The sequence below is a fragment of the Rhinoderma darwinii genome, unplaced genomic scaffold (genome assembly GCF_050947455.1).
Source record: "Rhinoderma darwinii isolate aRhiDar2 unplaced genomic scaffold, aRhiDar2.hap1 Scaffold_66, whole genome shotgun sequence".
NCBI classification, from domain to species: Eukaryota; Metazoa; Chordata; class Amphibia; order Anura; family Rhinodermatidae; genus Rhinoderma; species Rhinoderma darwinii.
Window position 1 is genome coordinate 679,622 of NW_027464216.1, and position 6,014 is coordinate 685,635.

Here is a 6,014-nt window from a genome sequence, read left to right on the forward strand (position 1 = left end):
GGCGATGTCTTCGGTCCAGATGTCCAGTCCTTCACCTCCAGGCTCCAGAAAATGGCGAGGATCGTAGAACTCCTTCCGCCGCGCAACAACTGGAGGCAGGCTTGCAGGTAACTAGTCTGTGCGCCGCTCTCCCTGTGTGGCTGTCCTTGCCAATAGTTTGGCGATGTTCTTGTTGTGCGGGCGCACCGCTTCCCTCTTGCCGGCGGGCACGAGCGGGTTGCGTGCCAGCACAACCGGTCGTTCGCGCGGGGGCGCGCGCCTGCGGTCCTTCGTGCACGCGCGCTTGTGCGGTCGAGCGCGCGTACGCAAGCGGGCGGTGTTTCACGGCGGTGTTTGACGAGAGGGGGGCCCGCAGCTCACGACATTGTTTTGGTGAAAAGAACAGGCCCCATTGCAGGGGCCTGTTTTTTTCTACCAAAGGCAAGTCGCGGCAGTTGCCATGCCCCCCTTTCAACTACGTTTGGCCGGGCCCCCTACAGTAGTACCCCTAATACCAACCTGATGGCGGCCCTGCCCATATCTCCATGGATTTTATCATCGATCTGCCTCCGTCCCAAGGCAAGTCGGTGGTGTGAGTTATAGTAGAACGCTTCAGTAAGATGTGCCACTTTGTACCCCTCAAGAAACTACCCAATGAAAAGACGTTAGCTACCTTGTTTGTCAAACACATCCTGCGTCTCCATAGGGTTCCGGTCAATATTGTTTCTGACAGGGGGGTACAATTTGTTTCATTGTTTTGGAGAGCTTTCTGTAAGAAGCTGGAGATTGATCTGTCCTATTCCTCGGCCTTCCATCCTGAAACTAATGGCCAAACTGAGAGGACTAATCAGTCTCTAGAACAATACTTAAGGTGTTTTTATCTCAGACTGTCAAGATGATTGGGTCTCCTTCATTCCCCTCACCGAGTTTTCCCTTAATAACCCGGTCAGTAACTCTTCGGGGGTTTCCCCCTTCTTCTGTAATTTTGTGTTTAATCCACGGTTGTCCTCCGTTTCACCTGGTGGTTCCAACAATCCCAAGGTAGATGTCGTTCATCGGGAACTGTGCACAGTCTGGGCCCATGTTCAGAAGAACCTTGAGGCGTCCCAGAGCATCCAAAAGACTCAGGCAGATAAAAGACGTTCAACTAACCCTCTGTTTGTGGTCGGGGATCTGGTTTGGCTGTCTTCTAAAAATTTGCGCCTTAAAGTTCCGTCCAAGAAGTCTGCTGCCCGGTATATAGGGCCGTACAAAATCATTGAGGTCCTCAACCCTGTCTCCTTCCGGCTGGAGTTACCCCCGTCTTTTCAGATACACGTGTTCCATGCCTCTCTTTTGAAAAGCTGCTCCCCATCATTGGCTACATCGAGGAAACCTCCGGTCCCTGTTCACACTCCGGATGGGGTAGAATTCGAGGTAGCCAAGATTGTGGACAGCAGGATGGTCCAAGGCTCCCTCCAGCACCTGGTCCATTGGAGAGGATACGGGCCTGAGGAAACGACTTGGGTACCCGCCCGGGATGTTCACGCCGGTATATTGCTCAGGAAGTTCCATCTTCGTTTCCCCAACAGGCCAGGCCCACCTAGGAAGGGTCCAGTTGCCCCTCATAAAAGGGGGGTACTGTAAAGGGTTTGCCAGACACAGGTTCTATGTCGACGCCCGGGGTTAATCAGCCTTCATCAGCTCCAAGGTCTGCTAGAGTGACGCGATCTATTACCACTCAGACTGGCAGGCTGAGGAGAGGGAGAACCTATCACAGCCTGGCCTGACGGTTCTAGCTCCCGCCCTTGGTCTATTTTTACCCTCACTTGCAGCATGTTCCTTGCCTGTGATTGTCTTGTTACCTGGCTCGGCGATTCTTGCTATTTACCTTATTGACCGCTGTTACTTATTAACCCTGGCTTGACTGACTATTCTCCTGCTCTGATTTGCTACTTCGTACTCTCCTGGTTTGTCTCGTCTCGTTCACCACTGCCTGTTGCTCACTGTGTTTCCATGGGCAACTGCCCCTATCTCCCCCTTTTTCTTCTGTGTGCCGTTGTCTTGTGTTGTCTGTCTTGCACTTATTGAGCGTAGGGACCGTCGCCCAGTTGTACGCCGTCACTTAGGACGGGCCGTGCAAGTAGGCAGGGACTGAATTTCGGGTAGATTAAGGCTCACCTGTCCGTCTCCCTACCCCGTTTTATTACACTATGACACCTGATAGCTCTGCTACTTGATAGGAGACAGCGGCTCAGGAGACAATATCACATATAATATGCTTAGATACAACGGCTTAGCAGACAGTATCACACATGCTAGGCCCAATTAGAAGGTTAATTGTGAAAAAATTTCTTATGGTGTTTTTCGATAAAAGTCACTTGAACTGGTATCATTTAAACAGTTAACCGATGAATGGCGCTGTTTATGTGGAATTTACCCTGCGGCCTAATGTACCATATAATGTATTAAAAAAAATGTCAAAAAACCTACATTTTGTGGGGTGAATTGAAAAAAAACCTGTAATTCCGCCATTTCTGTTTTGATTTTACAGTGTTTATCGGGCAGCATGAATTGCATGATAACTTGACTCCGCGGGTCATTACGATTATGGCGATACCAAATTTATATAGTTTTATTTTTTACAAAATAATTTGTTTTTGTGACGCTGCATTCGAAGATGAACTGCATAGTTTTCAATGCAACAGCACTTCATAGGGCGGGAAGGGGTTAAAACCCATTCTCTGAAGCCCCCCTTCAAGATACATTTCAACTAATCTGGTCCCCATGGCAGAAATATGTCTTTCCATCTGGCACCTCCAGCAGACTCCTTTCAGTCTAGTTTGATTTATTTTACCTCAGAGTTCCTCTTTTTACCTTTTTTAAATTTATTTTCTCCCCCCTTTTTTTGAACTATTTCTAACAGGGGCTGTGCAGGATTAGAAAAATATGGCTGCTTTCTTCCAAAAACAGCACCACACCTATCCACAGGTTGTATCTGGTATTGCAGGTTAGCTCCATTGAAGTGAATGGTAATGAGCTGTAGTACCACACACAACCTATGGACAGGTGTGGTGCTGGTTTTTGGAGAAAGCAGACAAGTTATCTTATCCTGGAAAACCCTTTGTCATGGATTGTTCTTGTGCGGAGATGCTCCCTGCATTATCTCTTTTCCTTTATGGCCGCTGATATGTTCTATTCAGCTTTATGGCCTCTGTGGTAAGTACACTGCCAGTCTGTAAAGGGTTAACACTTCAGACCACTGTGGGTGACGTCACAATGAATGAGGCAGCAGTGGTAAGAAACTCCTGTAGTAATGACGATGAATGCGCTGATGTCATAAATACAAATGTTTATGACATAAAGAAGATTCCATATTAGAAGGTTTTACTGCCACATTCAGTGCCATATTGGATGGGACTGAGTACCTGGAGCTTAAAGGAACAGTGTCACGAAAAAATTTTTTTTTACATCAGTTTGATTTTAGTGTTTTATTAAAAACTTTTATATTTATTTGTGTGTTTGTGTTTTACTTTTTTTTATTTTTGAACTTTTTCTTCCCTATGGGGGCTGTCATTTTTTTTTCCATTTCTGTATGTGTCGATTAACGACACATACAGACATGGAATACGGCAGCTACAGTCCAATAGTGAATGCGAACGGGGCCCGTTCCATTCACTATGCTGTACGCCGTCTGTGTGGGAACGGCGCATGCGCCGCTCCCACACAGTCCAAGTTGAACTGTGCGCGATCCGGCGCCATTTTCCTGTAGACCGGAAGTCGCGGCCGGACAGTAAGATTACTACTTACGGTCGCGGCTTCCGGACTTGTGCACTTGGAGCGGCGGTAGCAGACGGAGCGGACGGACCGGAGGGAGCGGCGGCGACTGGAGCAGGTAACTTATTTCTATGTATGTTCGTGTTTTACTGTGTGTTTACTAGTGTATGTTAACCTACTACACTGTGTGTTAGCTCAAAAAATGGCGACACACAGTGTAGGAGGTTTGACCGTTCAATCCCCTCGTTTCTCCCGGCACTAGCCAGGATAAAGAAGGGGGGGATTCTGAGAGCTCACTAGAGCGAGTGAGTTTTCCCAAATTTTGCAGCATAAAGCAATGTGGTTGCTTTACCACATGCAATGCTGCAATTTTGGGAATTACTCCATCTAGTGACCAGCACTGGGAAGTGTTATAAATTAGAATCTAATTTATAATATTTCCTGACTAGTGAAAAAAAGTAAAAAATTAGAACAATGTTTAATCATTTTTACACTAACTGTTCAATTAAAAAAAAAAAAAACTTGCAACACATTCCCTTTAACTTCCCCGCCAATGCCGACCTGATGTAATTCGTAGGTTCTAGCAGGGAAACCCTACACCCAAGAGCACTTCTTCATCACAGTGATGCCATCCTCTTCATACGGGTTGTCTGTAGTAGAGGGGGGTTTCCAGCAGGAGATCCCTCTCTTTTAGCCGGAGCGGAGACAGGTGCTACAAGGAGGCATCTGGAGGACCCGTCTCATCCGTGGATCACCCATTCATTTTAATGGGTGACCAGGAAGAGAGACATCCGCCTAGCCAACCAGATCAGCCGATTTATGTGTTTTATGTTGTTCGTTCATTGTAATGTCTTTCATTGAAAATCTGAGAAAACGTACAAATGATGTTAAAAATTCTATTTTAGCACCTTGTAAGCCCAGAGGAAGGGCAATCCTCCAGCCATGGTTTCCCTAGAGGTTTCCCCCACAGGGGGTTTTTCCTTTCCTGCGTGCTGGAGGGTGACTCTTCGTGAGTCGGAGGTTTGCCATTTTGGGTTTGGTCATATAATATAATAAAAGTTTTGACCATTTAACACCCAATTATAATGTTTTGTGTCTTTATTTTGCATTCTTTGGTTTGGTGATTGGGATTCTGGGTCTATCACATATCACAAATTCATAAGGCCGGACATCTACTTCCCACACTGTCATAGAATGGAGACAACAAGCGTTGCTGCACAATTAAGTGTACACATCCTTACATTAACCCCCGACATTTGCCGTATGGGTACGCCATGCAAAGCTATGACTTCCCACAAATTGCCGCATCCATACGCCAAATGTTTGGCACCGGCTCTGAAGCTGAGTCGAAGTCATCATCGCTGGATCTCAGCTGTATCTTACAGCTGACATCCGGCTGTAATGGCGGGGACCGAAATTAGCTTCGGTCCCCGCCATTAACCCCTTAATTGCAGCGCTCAAACGCGAGTGCTGCACTTAAGGTGTTTGCAGCTCATGGGAACCCCAGCAATGAAATTGCCAGGGTTCCGGTGGCTGCAATGGCAACCGGAGGCCTAATACTGGCCTCCCTGTCTGCCTAGCACGGAAACATGTCAAGAACCGCCCGGCGGCGGAGCCTGATCGGCTTCCGTAGCCGCCGGCAAGATGGCGCCGGCTCAGGAGCTGATCCGGCGTTATCAGCGGTGGAAGTCAGCTGGATGTTACAGCTGACATCAACCTGTAATGGAAGGAACCAGAGCTAGCTCCGATCCCTGCCATTAACCCCTTCGATGCAGCAATCGAAAGCAATTGCTGCATCGTAGTGTTTACTAGCAGATCACCAGCCCTGACAGGCAATCAGGACTGGCGACTGCTGCTATGGCAACAGGAGACACAATGGCCTCCTGCTCTGCCATTACGGAAGCCGATTAGGCCCCAGCGGAAGGCGAAGCTGTCAATAAATAACTTTCCGATCAAATACATTGCACTACGTAGGTAAAAAAAGTGTAAAATAAAGTATTAAAAAGTGTAAAAAAAAGTGAAAAGTTTGAAAACAATAAAAGTTTCAAGTAATAAAATAAAACACAATCGCCCTTTTTCACTTATCAAGTCCTTTATTATTGAAAAAAAATGATAAACCATACGTATTTGGTATCGGCGCGACCGCAACGAACTGAGGTATCAAAATATTATATTATTTATTGCACGCGGGGAACAGCGTAAAAAAAAAACGTAAAAAACTATACCTGAGTTTCTGTTTTTTGGTCACTTTGCCCTACAAATATTGGAATAAAAAGTGA